This window comes from Sphaeramia orbicularis, chromosome 22, assembly GCF_902148855.1.
Source record: "Sphaeramia orbicularis chromosome 22, fSphaOr1.1, whole genome shotgun sequence".
NCBI lineage: Eukaryota > Metazoa > Chordata > Actinopteri > Kurtiformes > Apogonidae > Sphaeramia > Sphaeramia orbicularis.
In genome coordinates this window covers 51,588,292-51,603,705 of record NC_043978.1, presented here as the reverse complement: position 1 = coordinate 51,603,705, position 15,414 = coordinate 51,588,292, and the positions used below count along the sequence as shown (strand labels likewise).

Sequence of the window (15,414 nt, the reverse complement as noted above, 5' to 3'; positions counted from 1 at the left end):
GAGAAATACTTGAATTGCTATACTTGATTTTTGTGTGTGGTTAAGTGTGTACGGTGGGTTTTGACTTACATGTCTGCAGTAGATAAACAATGAAGTAATCCAGTGCTGATTTCATGAGTCAGTGTTACCTTAGAAGATAGTAGTTTTTGGAATCTACAGACTGTAGTCATGTGGTTGGCTAAGTGACTTAAGAACTGTTTCAGAGTGGATTGTGTCTTACAAAAGACTTTCAGAGGCACAGCCATAATACCTTCTTGTAATGTTACATAAGCAACATCCTATCTTCACATATTTAAGATATCCCTCTTTTTTCTTCTTTTGCAGGGTCTTGATGAGGACATGCATTCAACAGTTTGTGGAGCTTCAAATTCCCCATCCACAGTCAAAAATATTAATGAGGTATAGCTTCATAAGTGATAGATTTTAATCAGTATCTTACATGATTGTATCTTGTAAAGCTATCTAGAGATTCAAAACAAATTTTCCTCTGTGTCTTGTCAACAAGAGGATGGTTTCTTTCATTAAAGCCTCAATGTCCTTTCTGGTGGTACATTTCCAGTACCTGTCTCTTTTTTTTGTCCCTCTCCTATTTGTTTTATCCATTACAGGTGCTGACCGACAGCAACCAGAGCCAGTCAGCTGTGAGCGACCAGAATCAGACAAGTCCAGTGGTCAGTCCACCTAACATGGTCAGAAAGGTAAATTAAATCTGATTTATGGCAGGGATTAAAGTTCTCTGTCACCACGACGGATTTCCGTCAAATGGAAAATTGAGGGGGGAAAAAAGTCATACTGAACTAACTTCCCCACGTGTTTCGCGGAGTTCAGTCGGCACCGCGATCCTGTCCTGGCTCTGCTGTCCTGAATCTGCAGGTGTTTAACACAGGCACGCCACGCACAGGGGGCTGATAGGTTTAACAGTGATGATAAGAAGATGACTTCTTTATTTTGTCGGGAGGAGAGATTGATGACTATTTCTCTTTGGAAGGAAACGCTGCTCATATGTGCCTCAGAAAACACTATGGACAAGTTCAGCTTTACCGAAGTTCAGCCTCCAGACGCTAACTTTAGTTTAGTGCTAACAAGTAGCTTTCATTATGAAAGACCACAGCGAAAAGGGAAGAAGACAGAACTGATCTACAGTGTCCCATAAGTCTCCATACATAGGAAGAATAAACGTTTCTGACATAAATAATTTTTATTTATATAATATGCTCTGTATGACTGCCATTTTGTCGGGAACACATTTCAATGCGTGTCCTCCACTGATGAAGAACTATAAAGAAGAAATATGAAGAAATACATGTTAGAACCATGGAATGTATTATGTATCCTATGTATGAAGACTTATGGGACACCTGTACATGTACCTTCATGTTTGGGTTAATAGCTTATCTCCTCTTGCCGGTATATGACTAGTGTTTGTGTGTATGTGCCCTTCCCGTGCGTGCGGCTGTGCGCGCCGCGGCCTTAGGCGGTTACGCGCCCGACTGCCTATGTGCTTTATTTTGACCCGTTTAGCTCTCTATTTCTATCTGTGTGGTAACAGTACGAATATAAAATGAATGAATGAGTAACACCCTTGGTATTTGCAAAGCCACTGTATTTTAAATACCCTCAGAGAGTATCTGGAACGGAATATATTTCTGTTTCAGTTGATGTAATTTCTTCCAATCAGAAGAGAACATGATATTGGCGGGGAGGGGGTTGTGGACGCAGGTTTGACGACGTTACAGATTATTTTGGCCAGCATCAGACATCATGGACACGTTTGTAGAGGAAGGTGCTGAAGTGGTAATTATTGAGAGATGCGTGAAAAATAGATGGAGGTGGGCATGGCTTGATGAGAAGGGAGACGATGGAACTCGAATTGGATCATGGTGCAAAAAAATGAAGCAGCCTGGTGCGTGCATGTGCGGAGTTTGCCACAAGAAAATTCTGTATAGTTCCAATGGTAAAAAAGTCCTGATCCGCCATCAATCTGAAGCTTCACATAAGGCTGCTGTGGGCTGAATTGTTAAATAAAAAGTTTTTCCACTAATTTTTTGCAGTAAGGTTTTCTTCTAGTTATTATTTTCACTTGCTTCAAAGGTTTTTCATACCCTTTAAAATTAACCAGAGAACACCAAAATTGACCTGAAGCTTTAAAAATTTTCTGGGGGAGGACCCGCAGACCTCCCACCAATACCACTCATGACATTTTTTCTATCCATGTTACGAATCTTCTACACCTGTACACTCTCCCATTCAGTGTGTTTCACAGTATTGCCAAATGTGACTATATAAACTTGTACGCTGTAGTAGTATTGTATTGCATCATTTTTAATAGTGGCCAATGATTTTGACCAGAAGAAAATTTTCAGTCAGATGAAAATTTTTGCTTTAATCCCTGGTTAAAGTGCTCACAGTGTTTAGAAAAGGGTTCATTTCAAGAGTAAATGTTTTAAAAAAGTATATAAGTTACACTGCGCTAAAAATAGTATAAAAAGAAAATAGAACCCATAGTTTAAATAATCGTTAATATTGTAAGAGATTACATACTTAACAAGACCCAGGTTAGCTACCCTTGTCAAAGCAATGAAGAGCAAAGGGGCACAACAGTAGTTTTGGAGAAGACGATTAAAATTTTTGTAACAGATGAAAGACGCCATATGACGACAATAGCTTACGGCCTGTCGGCCGGTAAGCTAAAAATCAGTCTGCAATTTACCACAGAAGGATGTGGATGATACAGAGACACAGTTGGGCAATCCAAAACAACAGAGTAACACCACCCAGACAGCTTGTTCAAGGGTATGTGACAGTATGCTGGTCGTGTCTGATAAAATAGAGTATCTGGAGTCTCAGTCCAGGAGAAACAACCTGATGATAGATTGCGTTACAGAGTCACCTGGAGAAAGCTGGACGGACACAGAGCTAAAAGTGAAAAAGATTTTGAAGTGAGAAGTTCCAGTTCCAGAAGGATGTTGTGATGGAGAGGGCTCACCGTGCTGGAAAACCTAAAGGAGACAGACCAAGGCCCATTGTTGTCCGGCTTCAGAAGTTCAAGGATAAATCCGAGATACTACAGAGAGCCAAATGCCTCCGAGGTACGAAAATCTATATTAACGAGGACCACCCAGATGCTGTTTAGATAAAAAGAAGAGAACTAATGCCAAAGCCAAAAAAACACTGGACTACATTGGAACTACAATGGATCCACATCCAGAGATAGATCCTGATAATAACTTTCTTTCTACCATAGCAACGGATTGCAATTATTTCACCCAAGAGCAGTATGAAAATGATATTAAATCAGTAGGTAAGTTGTCAATCATATATTTTAAAGGCAGAAGTATGTATAAAAATTTTAATTCCATCAAAGTATATTTCAACAACACTCATCCATTCAGTGTCATTGTCATTTCAGAAACCTGGTTTGACATTGATAAAGGTATTGCCTTTTGTCTGGAGGATTATGAATCGAGATATATGAACAGAAGAAAGAAACTGGGGGGTGGGGTTGCACTATATATTCATAAATCAGTAAACTGTATGGTCTGAACAGAGTGACATTAGAAATAGATGAAACGATGGAATGTGTGACTGTTAGAGATCCACAATGAAAAGAAGAAAAATGTAATTCTGAGCAGTGTATATCGATAGCCTGGTTCAAGTATTGAACTTTTCAGTGAATGGATGGAGAAACAATTTTCTCCTGTAAAAGAAACTAAACTAAAACTATAGCTGACTTCTTGGACATAATGTACAGTATGTCCCTTTATCCATCAATAACTAAACCAAACAGAATAAACATCACATGGTGCCACGATTCTAGACAATATCTACACTAACATCATGGGAAATCAAACCACCTGTGGCCTGCTTATACTGTATGACATCACTGATCACTTCCCTGTTTTCACTCTGTTGGACTGTGACATAAAGAAAGGAAAGAAGACATGAAAATTATCTGTAACACCAATAAGAACTGAAGAAACGATCAATGCCTTTAACAACAGTCTAATGCTCCAGGATTGGAGTACAGTCTACAGGGAATCAGACGTGGAGAAGTGCATATGGTAATTCTTAGATGTATTTATTTCTCTGTATAACACACACTGCCCTGCCAAAGAACTCTGCATAAAGAAAATAAAACACCCATGGCTTATTAAGAAATAACAAATGCTTGTAAAAGAAAAATAATCTCTATAAATCGTTCATTAAGTTAAAAACTAAAGAAGCAGAACAAAGATATAAGACTTACTGAACTAAATTAACAAACATAATCAGACTACCAAAAGCAATATTATAATAACTTATTATATGAAAGTAAGAATAATATAAAAGGAACTTGGGTATATTGAACAACTTAATTAAACAAGGAACCTACTAAAGCAACATATTCTGACTACTTTATTGATAAAAAATAGGTAAATCACAGCATGAATAACACAGTCAACCGTTTTAAGTGGGGTTTTTTTTTTTGTAAATGTCGTGCATGGAGTTGGCTGCAGATATTCCCAACCAGGTGATGACCAGTGTAATGAACCATTAAAAGGAATCCATATTCAATTTTTTGTGTGTGAACAAATGAGCAGGAGGTGATAAACACTGTTCTAAAGTGCGAAAGTAAGCTATCCACTGACTGTCATGATATTGACATGATTGTTAAGAGTCATAAATAACTTTGCAAACCTCTAACGGTTAGAGGTTATGGGTTAGAGTCTAACCCATATCTGTAACTTATCATTCCATTCAGGCCATTCTCCCAAATAAAATGAAATAGCAAAAGTCATTCCACTGCACAAAATGAGAGTAAACACAGCTACACAATGTACAAATTTTCCAGGTCGTATGAAATCTGGAGTTTTAGACGTTCGTGGAGGGGGCATGTCTACGATGTCCAGGTTTTGTACAAACCCATCGTTTTTAAGAATCTTTGTGACCTAGGTGTTAGCGCTCTTTCCTAGAAAATGACAACATCCGGTCCCAGAAAATGAAAAAGACAGGCATTTTTGGTCCATTTTTCCATTTCTGTCAGGTAATAACTTTCTTTTTTTGTTACTAGAAAGAGAAAACGAACATCAAAGAAGTAACAATAAATGAACAGCATTATGGTTCTTTGTAGCAACGACACCAGCGCCACCACCTGGAGCTCCTACAGTATAGAGGGTCTGCACATACATCACTTCTCCCCCAGGCCACACCCCTCTCAGTCAGACTGAGTGTCTTAAACCAACCTGCTCAACATGACGGAGTATAGCAGTAAACACAGCCAGAGAAAATGTGAAATATGAAATTAAATGAAGGACAACTGGGACTGGACATGGATCTGTACGAGCGGCCAAAGAACAAGTGGTCCATGAACACTGACATGTGGACAGAAATGGAGTATCTGGGACATCCAGGGTGGAGGGGATCAGCGCTATTTTTACATGAAGCAAATAAACATGGTTTCATCATGACTGACAACCAGGGTCCAAAACTAGGACCCAGAACCAGCTGATCTAAAGGTCATTTCCAGTCGAGCGTGGACTGACCCCTGTGAATATATGTATGATCTACTGGGACTGAGCAGATTTACTGAGTCTAGTTCAGATCCAGTCCTTTATCCAACACAGATACTACTGCTGTGGACCAGCAGGGGCACTACTGGATTCTGGGAAATTAGCAGATTTACACCACCTGTTTTTAAATTGCGACATTATTCTTGTAATATTATGGTTTATTGTTGGAATATGACGACTTTAATCTCATAACGAATGACATTTTTCTGAGTTCTCTTTTGTAACTACAACTTTATTCTCATAACATTGTGATTCTTTTTGTATTCGACTTATTCTCATAAAATTATGGGTTTTATATCGATGTTTTAGACTTTATACTCGTAGTCACAGGTGTTTTTTCTTTCTTCTGTGGTCCTAACTCCGTTGCAGCTTTATCTCCGTTCCCCCTGTATTTGTAAAACTAGGTTGGACTCAGTTTGATTTAGTTTACTAATCATGTAGGAGCACAAGGTTCACAATCACAAAATGAAGACAAAACCATGAAAGATCTGATCATGAAACCAAGAGCTGCACTAAGAAGGAACGTTAGCCAAACAATAGGTCATTTAAGGTGTAATTTTACCCAAAAATACAGCATCAGTGAATGTTAGCTGACACCAAACAGGATCCACAGATCTAGGTTTGGTTCCTGGATTTGTGGATCCATCTCCTCTTTGTCTTTGGGTGTCTGTAAAACAATAGCTCCCACTGCTTTAAGAACCTGTTCATACAATCAATCACACAACAGCTCTTTCCCCATTTTTTATTAAATATTGTTCTTCAGTTTAGGACAGGATTGAAGCCATCGCTGTCACTCATCTCCCTCTTTCTGCCACTCAGTGGGTGGAACTGCGGTGACTTCCGCTAGCGCTGATGTCAGGCAGACCCTATGTTTGCCACAGAAGTTCAAGCCTTCAGGTAGTGAGATACTCCACTTTACATTTCAGTCAGGAGCTTTGATGTCACTTTTTTCTAACTTCAATCAAGTCACAATCACCAAATCATCTCATAATGAAGTCCAGTTAAAGATTGTTGTGTCTGGTGCAGCATTAACGACAGTATGTGAACCAAGGGAAGCTGGGAGCAGCTGGACTGGGAAGCCACACAACAAAAGAGGTGAGGTGGGAGCTTTGCCACACTGTCACTTGTTTGACATTAACTTTTGATTCTATGAATAATGCATCTCTTCTTTTCTTCAGTACAAACTGCTTCTAGATCTGAGCCATCAGAACAAGTGGACCGCTGCCAAGGTCCATCCAGGCTTTATGTTTACGGTGAGCACAAACCCAAAAATTTTTGTTTGTTTTTGGTGTTTTGTTTTTTTGACACTTTTATAAACATTTTAGTTTTACAAACAAGAACATGAAATTGAGGTCTAGATATGGCGATTATAACATCAAACATGCATACAACATCAAATGCTTTTATTAACTAGTACTGCCACTGTTTGTAAAGTCTGTCCATTTTCTCCCGCGCCTTTTTCAGGGCTCCTCCTGGAGCCGCTAGGCAGGGTAAAAGTCAGCTGTTCCATCAGTCAAATGTTTTCTGTGATAGAATAAAAAAGCCTGTTGCGGGTGGCTCTTTCTGTAGCCAACATTTTGCTGTGACTCTTTTAGCTGATGTCAACAGAATCTTTAGGAGATAAACTTGTCTGAATCCAGTTTGTCTGGGAAGCAACCAAGATACAGTACAGTAGAGCAACTGATGTGAAACTGATGTTTTGCTGGTTTTGAAATGTACAGACAGATTAGAAACAGCCAGATGAACGAATAGAATAGAATAGAATTGATAGAGTAGCCTTTATTGTCATTGTGTGTACAATGAAATTAGGAAATTAATATCGTTAGACACTTCTGGACTTTCTTTTTTGTTACTAGAAAGAAAATGAAAATTAATCTGTTTTTTAAATTTGGTTTCTCTGTTTTGACACTGAAAAAGAAAAACACCTTGAAATTCCATTTTAATTTGTTTGCTTTAAATGAAAATCAATTACCCACTAGTTTTCCTTTTGTTTCTGAAAAGAAAATCCAATTACCAAAGATACACTGATGGTTTTTAACAAGCACATCAGAATTTCATTGTGTATGCTCTGGGTATACAGTGACAATAAAAGGAATGTGACTCTTCTCCCTCCGCTCTGTTCTCTGCATGTGAAGAACTGCCTGTCTAACCTCCCCCTCCTTCGCTTCATGTCTCTGTCTCTGTCATCCTTCTTCTTTTACTATTCTCTTAGTCTGACTGGGGGAATGGGTGAGGAAAATGGAGAGGGGCCATTTTTCCAGACCACAACTCCTGCCAAACCCCCTGCGCCGGCCAGCGAGTAGGAAGAGGAAGGAGGAACTGGTCAGAAACCTGTAGAGTCCAGACTGAGCTCTCAGATTTGGTGGGAAACACACTTCAAACCCCGACCCCTGCCTTGTGTTCAGTCAGACAGCGTTGTACCAGATCTTTCCTCATACATCACTCATATTTGATTTCTTTTTTCTCTCTTGTTTGTGTTCAAAGCTTGAAGGGGCGTTCTCCACCTGCCCTGCTATTGAGTGACGATGACGAAGACGATGATCTGGACTGGCTAAACTGACATGACATGCAACCACAATAATGTCTGTTTTGTTTGAATGGTCAACACTGTAGTAAGTAAGTAAGTCAAGCTGTATTTATATAGCACTTTTTAAAACATGTTACAAAGTGCTTCACATAAAGGAGACTAGATAAGAACAAATAGGAAAGACAAGAACAAGAAAACAGTTTCAACATGCAGATACAAACTTTCTGGCAACAAGCAACACACACTGAACGAACACCATGGCCACATATGTCACAAACAAACAACCCCTAAGACAGACCCATAACCAACCATGAATACAGCAAACACACACACACACCATATAGATGGAAACAAACCTCCATACACAAAATATATGCACACGCACACACACACTACACTGTCCTGATTTAATGAAATGCTTGTTTATAAAAGTGAGTTTTTAAAAGTCGCTCGAAGGCGGATAAAGAGGAATGTGGTGCTTTCCCATCTGTCTGCGAGGAGAGCTCATGCTGATGAACTGAAGGAAAAGTCAAACAGATGAACAACTTCTCTGCGGTTTCACATTGACCGAGCTGCTGCCACAGCTTCACGGAGGACAAAACTACAATCCCTGGTTTTTATTCTGGTTAAATAACAAGCCTGTAATTCACAGAAACTGCTTTTCTTTAATTGTGTCATATCTGTGGGTGATACGATTTAATGCCCAACTTTTTACACAGCACTGTAGCAGATTATTTAGTTGGATCAGCAGTTACCCTGTGACGTCTGTGGTTTCAGACTGTATCGGGAAATGGTTTTTAATTATTAGCTCGCTGCTTTAAGAATAACTTTTACACATTCATTCATTCATTCATTTTCTGAACCCGTTTTATCCTCACTAGGGTCACGGGGGTCGCTTGGAGCCTATCCCAGCTACATAGGGGCGAAGGCGGGGTACACCCTGGACAAGTCGCCAGTTCATCGCAGGGCTGAACATATAGAGACAAACAATCACTCTCACATTCACACCTATGGGCAATTTAGATTAACCAATTAACCTATCGGTGCATGTTTTTGGATGGTGGGAGGAAGCTGGAGTACCCGGAGAGAACCCACGTAGACACGGGGAGAACATGCAAACTCCACACAGAAAGGTCCCACCCCCCGTCAACAGGTGTTGGAATCGAACCCAGGACCTTCTTGCTGTGAGGCACGAGTGCTACCACTGCACCATCATGTCGCCCGACTTCATTCCTGAATTAAATGAGATGAAATTGTGGCCTTCATTGCCCATCATAATGTTTTCATTCATTCATTTTCTGAACCTGCTTTATCCTCACTAGGTCGCTGGAGCCTATCCCAGCTACATAGGGCGAAGGCGGGGTTCAACCGGACAAGTCTCCAGTTCATCTCAGGGCTGAACATTATAGAGACAAACAGTCACTGTCACATTCACACCTATGGGCAATTTAGATTAACCAGTTACCTATAGGTGCATGTCTTTGGATGGTGGGAGGAGCCAGAGTACCTGGAGAGAACCCACGCAGACACAGGGAGAACAGGTAAACTCCACACAGAAAGGTCCCACCCCCCATCGACGGTGTTGGAATCGAACCAGGACCTTCTGTCTGAGGCACCAGTGCTAACCACTGCACCACCGAGTTGCTCATCGTAATGTTTGGTCATGCTAAATCTGTTTTTGTCTGCCATATTTTGTTAAGTCCTCTGAAGATGTTATTTTCTCTCCTCCATTTGCTTGTTAATTTATTTCTCTGAATATCCACTGCACATATATTCATGAAACCTGGATGAAGCATAGAGCGTCGGCCATGGATGAACCCAGTAGTTTCTGGACGCGGACAGTACAATTGGATTCTATTTTTCTATTTTTTTTCTCATTGCAAGATTTTGATTGAATTAAATGACTCTGCAGAGGTATGCCCTACTTTTTTGGTTTTTCACATTGTTTACATCTATTGTATATTTATTGTATAGTTAATTACTTTGGAATCAATGAGCCTGGTGCTGTGGATCAAATATTTGCCACCAGATACCACTGATTTAATTATTGCCTTTGGAAGTTTTTGTTGAAATAGTAAACTAATTATTATGTTGGAGTTCAGTCTCATGTTAAACTTCAAATATGGAAATGAACAATCATACCATTAGATTTAAGTGTCAAAACATGAATTCAAACCAAATCAGATGTTTGTTTTAAAAAGATGCAATAATATTCTAATTTGGACTTAAATCTAATGCTGCTTATCATAATGTACATAACGCCTGAATTATTTAGTTCAAGGCTGTTATAAATGTGTTTTTCCATTTTTTTTTAATACTGAAAATGTTGAGTTGATGTTGTGATTCCTTTGAGCCAGCAATGAGAGCTTAAGGCCCTCGGAAACCGTTATTGTAGCCAAACAGAAGCCCCGCACTGGTCATAAACTTGGATCAAAGCCCAAACTAATATGAATATTCGGTTACAGTCATGTAAAAGGTAGGTTTATTCCAGTGGCGTTAGGTTTGGTGTAGGGTTAGTAGTTGACTGTTGATCTCAAAATGAAAGACACTTTTGTATATATATATTTTTTGAATTTTTAAATTTTTATTTATTTTTTTCATATTTCTCCTTTTTTCATACTTTACTTACAAAATACCATATACACATAGGCCAGAACATGGCATGGAGAAAAAAAAAAAAAAAGCTTCAGGTGAGGCAGGAAGAAATTAAATACAGTTACATAAATAGGTACGTAAATTAAATAAAAGTAAAGGAATAAACAAAAAGAAAAAAATAAATTGCAACTTAAACTCTTCACATAAGGCTTTAGTCTTCACAGCTTTAGGGTTAGTGCAAAAGTTAAGTGTGTCTAGATAGGATTTCAAATAAGATTTAAAGACCACAGAGCTGGGTTTCTGATTGGCAGACTTGCTTGTATGTATATGAAACTTGGCTAATAAGGAAATGAGATTAAGAATAAACGATTTCCGAACAGGCAAATCAGTAATAAAGAAACCAATAAAATATCTTCAGTTTTGAAGTTAAAAGAAATATCCAGCTTCTATTAAAAAAAAAAGGTTGATATCACACCAAAAGTTGCACAAAAGGCACATTCCCCAAACAATGAGTTAATGTTTCATCTGAATTATGACAAATGAGCAAAAAGGGTCGACACTGATCTTCTACTTAATCAGAGCTGAATTAGTTGGATACCACCTGTGGAACAGTTTTAAAGATACCTCTGTCACTTTATTGGAAATGAACACTTCCTTGGTAATAACATACCTTTTCCCATTCCACATCAGAATATAAATTACTCCAAAAAAGATGGAAGCTGGCTTACAACTGTCGCTTTGAATCACTTCTCTAATGCATTATTATTAGTTTGTTTTTTATTCAAGAATGGATGTAAATTTCTGTGTATAATTCTGATTGTGCAGTTTGAGGGCTAATGGTTGTGAAGGATCATGGTAGAAGATAGCAAGGTTTTAAACCTGAAGGTATAGAATCAAACACAACTGCATATTCTGTAGGGAGTACCAGAGTTTTATATTCCAACCAAAATTCACTGTAAGTAAATAAGTGACCTTCCCTGTTAAACAGCTGACAGACGAGCAGTGTTCAGTAATCAACCCAATTCTTTAAAACAACGACTTACGTTTGGAACATATATTCCGGTTATTCCATATACAGGGTGTCCCATAAGTCTCCATACATAGGAGACATAATCCATTCCATGGTTCTAACGTGTAAATCAAAATGGTTTATGTCAAGAAACGTTTATTTTTCCTATGTATGGAGACTTATGGGACACCCTGTATAAGATTTGTGAGGGGAAAAGTTATGGAGGACCAACATAAAAGTAAGTGTTGATGAAATGACAAAGTTTCTTTGGTCTAAATCCGGTATTTCCTCACGTTTGCAGACATAAATTTGCACGTACCCTTGCCTCTGATTGGCTAGAAGGCTCTTCCGCGATTGGCTACTTCAATCTTTATTTATTTTATTATTTTATTATTTTTATTTATTATTATCTTTATTTGACTTGATTTGAGGTGTTTACTCATTTCCAAGGCAGGCTGTCAATAGTGGGTTTTTTTTGTTTTTTTTTTTTTTAGAACGTTCTTTTAGAACGTATTTCGGGGGTGGGAGGGGTGAGGCGTGACGTAATTTGTATAAGGGTTAAATACAGTACCGAGCTTCCAATGGGTGGGGCAGCACGTTGGTTCAGTGGTCTAAGCTCATGTCTCGCGAAGCGAAGGTGTGAGTACGAGTCCAGGTGGGAACCCCTATGGTCAGATGTACTGGCAGAGCTGCGGAGTGGGCAGCGCTGGTCACCTGGTCCGCATGGTGCTCAGGGTGCGAGCGGAAGGGCGTGGGGCCAACGGGTCCTATCTGAGGTGGGCTGGTAGGGTGATAGGCTCGCCTACGCCTGGGAAGAACAGTAATCATCCCTGGTCCAGTGCTGTGCGGGCCGGGCTGGTGGGGCTGCTAGTGAGGCTGGTGGTGGGTGCGTGCCAGTACGTCCCCAGGGCATACGCCGAAGGGGGCGGGGCCAATGGGTTCTGTTGAGGCTTGGTTGGTAGGGAGACAGAACTCACCCGCCCTGGAGGCGTGTCGACTCCAAGTAGGGGTTGTGCGTGGCGTGCGGAATGGGTGAGCATGGGGGAGGGTCGCTGCGCTGGCGTGTTGCCCTTTTGGGTGGGCTTGGCTGACGTCAAATTTACGTCATCCACATTCTAGAATAGAAAGAGAGAATGCTTTTTTTTTTTCCTTTTTTTTATGCTGTACAGACACAGGAGAATAAGGGATAGGAGAATAAGGGAGAGAATAGGGGTGAATGGATGAATGCATGGGAGGTATTTTTAACCAAATAAATTATATTATACTAAATTTATAATGATATTAAATTTTTAATTATATTATATTAAATTTATAATTATATTAAATTTATATTATATTAAATTTATAATTACATTATATTACATTTATAATTATATTAAATCTGTAATTATATTATATTACATTTATAATTATATTTATAATTACATTATAACATAACAAATTTGTAATTACATAATTACATTTTATTAATAATTATATTACATTTATAATTATATTAAATAATTCTTTTCTATTTTTTTCCTTTTTTAAAATAGACATATAAAAATATCAGGACACATCTACAGCTTGTAGAACTTGACATTTTGTTATTTGACATATTGTGACTGGCATAAATGCCAAGTTGTCAATAATTTTTAGGGTAAATATCAAAGCAGTATTTCTTGTAAGTTTAAGTTGGATTAATTGTGCAGCTGTAGTTTTCGCCTTCCTGGATGCACCGCCACAGGTTCCCATATTCAGTCCTTTGGACATGTTCTGTTTGTTTTCTTCCTGGGGTGGGCCCTGCTTATGTGACCGTTGGCGCAGACAGTCTGGGCAGGTGTCCACAGCTGCTCTACCGAACTGAGAAGAACAGAAGAAGGGAGAAGAAGAGCCCAGATGAGCAGTGTGTGTGGAAGTAGGTCACCAACACAGATGTGCCTGACCAAAGAGCATTTAAGAAGAAAACAGGAGCTTCTGAAGGAGATAGAATCAGTAGATAATTTCTGCCGGTGGAAAAACAGGCCGAACCTTCTAGAAGGATGGAGAAGGGTGGAGAAGCTTGTGGAAAACAGCCCGTGTGTTTCCTGTGTGTACCCATGGAACAGCTGCTGCAGACGGCCTGACCCACCTCTGCTGTTTTCACTGCAACTGTGAGTTTTTGAACTTCTATCAGGAACAGGACTGAGTATTCAGTTCCAGTGAATTAGTTTAAGAACAGAGTGGTTTGGTCTTCTGTTAACGGACGGCTTTTCCGTCAGTTGAACCTCCAGAAGGAAGGAAACAAACAAATGAAACACACTGAAAAAAGGGCAAAGGGAGGGTGCTTCACTGTTCAAATCTGTACTTGTCATATACAGCCCAGTTTAATTCCTAACATATCCAACAGTTGAACTGTTCTTCCTCCTAACACATGTGGGTCAGGCTGACTTCTGAAACACCTGCTTCAGGAGGAAAAGCTCAGCTGCACTCGGACAGTTTTTCTCTGGGACTCAGAATAATGCTGCTTCGGACCACTGTTTACAAGGTAAGGATGAATTTAATTTTATACAACGTTATTCAGAATGACTTTATGCAATGTTTTCACAGAGCGGAGCTGTTCTATGCTATTAGCACCGAGCTACATGAATCTGTCAGTGTCAATGCTAAGGTTAGCTTAAGCTACCACTTCCGTTAGCTACACAACTGTTGGCGAGTAGTGTTTCATATGCGGTCATATTTATTGAACTGTACACACAGCGTATGTTTTGTGTCGGACTTCAGTCTAAAGTGTGTGCTTTCAAGAGGGCTGTTGACAACTGGGCTTAGTTTAGTGGGGCAGAGGCAGTTGGAAGCGGTGCAGAGCAGAGCTAACATGATGGTTGTGGGTAAACATCCTTCTGTACATTTACATTACGGCTCAAATGGCCTTAGGGGGTCAAAGGAGGGGACATGTTTGGACAGACAGCGACTGCATACTTAGGTACCGACACCGCCGGTGGCTCACTTCCGGTACCACGGCTCGGTACCACCTCGGGGCCAACGCGAGGTGCCGTGGCACCGCGATACCAGGGCTTGGTGCCAGGTGCCATGGTGCAATGGGACCATGGCTCGGTACCACAGCTTAGCTCGGTACCAGGTGCCAAGGGTTCCTATCAGTTGCATTGGACTGTGAGCTAAGGAAGCACCTTGTACGGAGCGGTGTTTTGAACCATGTCAGTGCTACACAGAGGAGTTCCAACTCAGTCCCAGCAGAAGGTGGACCTGCACAAACAGATTCACAGATTAGAAACACTGACTTCGTTGTTGTGTTTGCACGGTAATTGTCATATTCTTCCCACTATTTTTTGGCAACCCTTTAACGAAAACGTGAATAATAAAACCTTTTGGGAAAACTGGGGCCTGTATAATTTTAATACAATCCAATGTCATAGATATGCAATGGAAAATGTTTGAGGGGGAAAAAGGAGCAGTTTGTCATGAAAAGAACAAGGTATGAGCAATGGCTGAGTGCATGACAGGAAGAAAAGACAGAAGGAACACAAGATATTTGAAATAATTGATACTGGTCAAATCCAATCAAATTTATTTATATAGCACCAGATCATAACAAAAGTTATCTCATGACACTTTACAAATAGAGCCGGTCGATTATTCAAAGCCCTGACTGTCGCAAAGAAAATAATCGTTCTCCACTGGAAAACCAGAAATCAGCTAAATATTCCTCACTGGAAGAACCTGTTAAACACAACGGCATATTAGGGCCGCATAAGAAA

At 39.7% G+C, this 15,414-nt stretch overlaps 1 long non-coding RNA gene across 1 annotated transcript in view; it reads left to right on the top strand.

Moving 5' to 3' along the window:
* The first annotated feature begins 339 nt into the window (after positions 1-339).
* LOC115413626 (uncharacterized) overlaps positions 340-15,414 on the top strand; it is an 86,574-nt gene continuing 71,499 nt past the window's right edge. The window contains exons 1-2 of the long non-coding RNA XR_003934492.1: positions 340-399; positions 609-698. This is a non-coding gene — a long non-coding RNA (uncharacterized LOC115413626). The remainder of the gene's footprint in view (positions 400-608; positions 699-15,414) is intronic.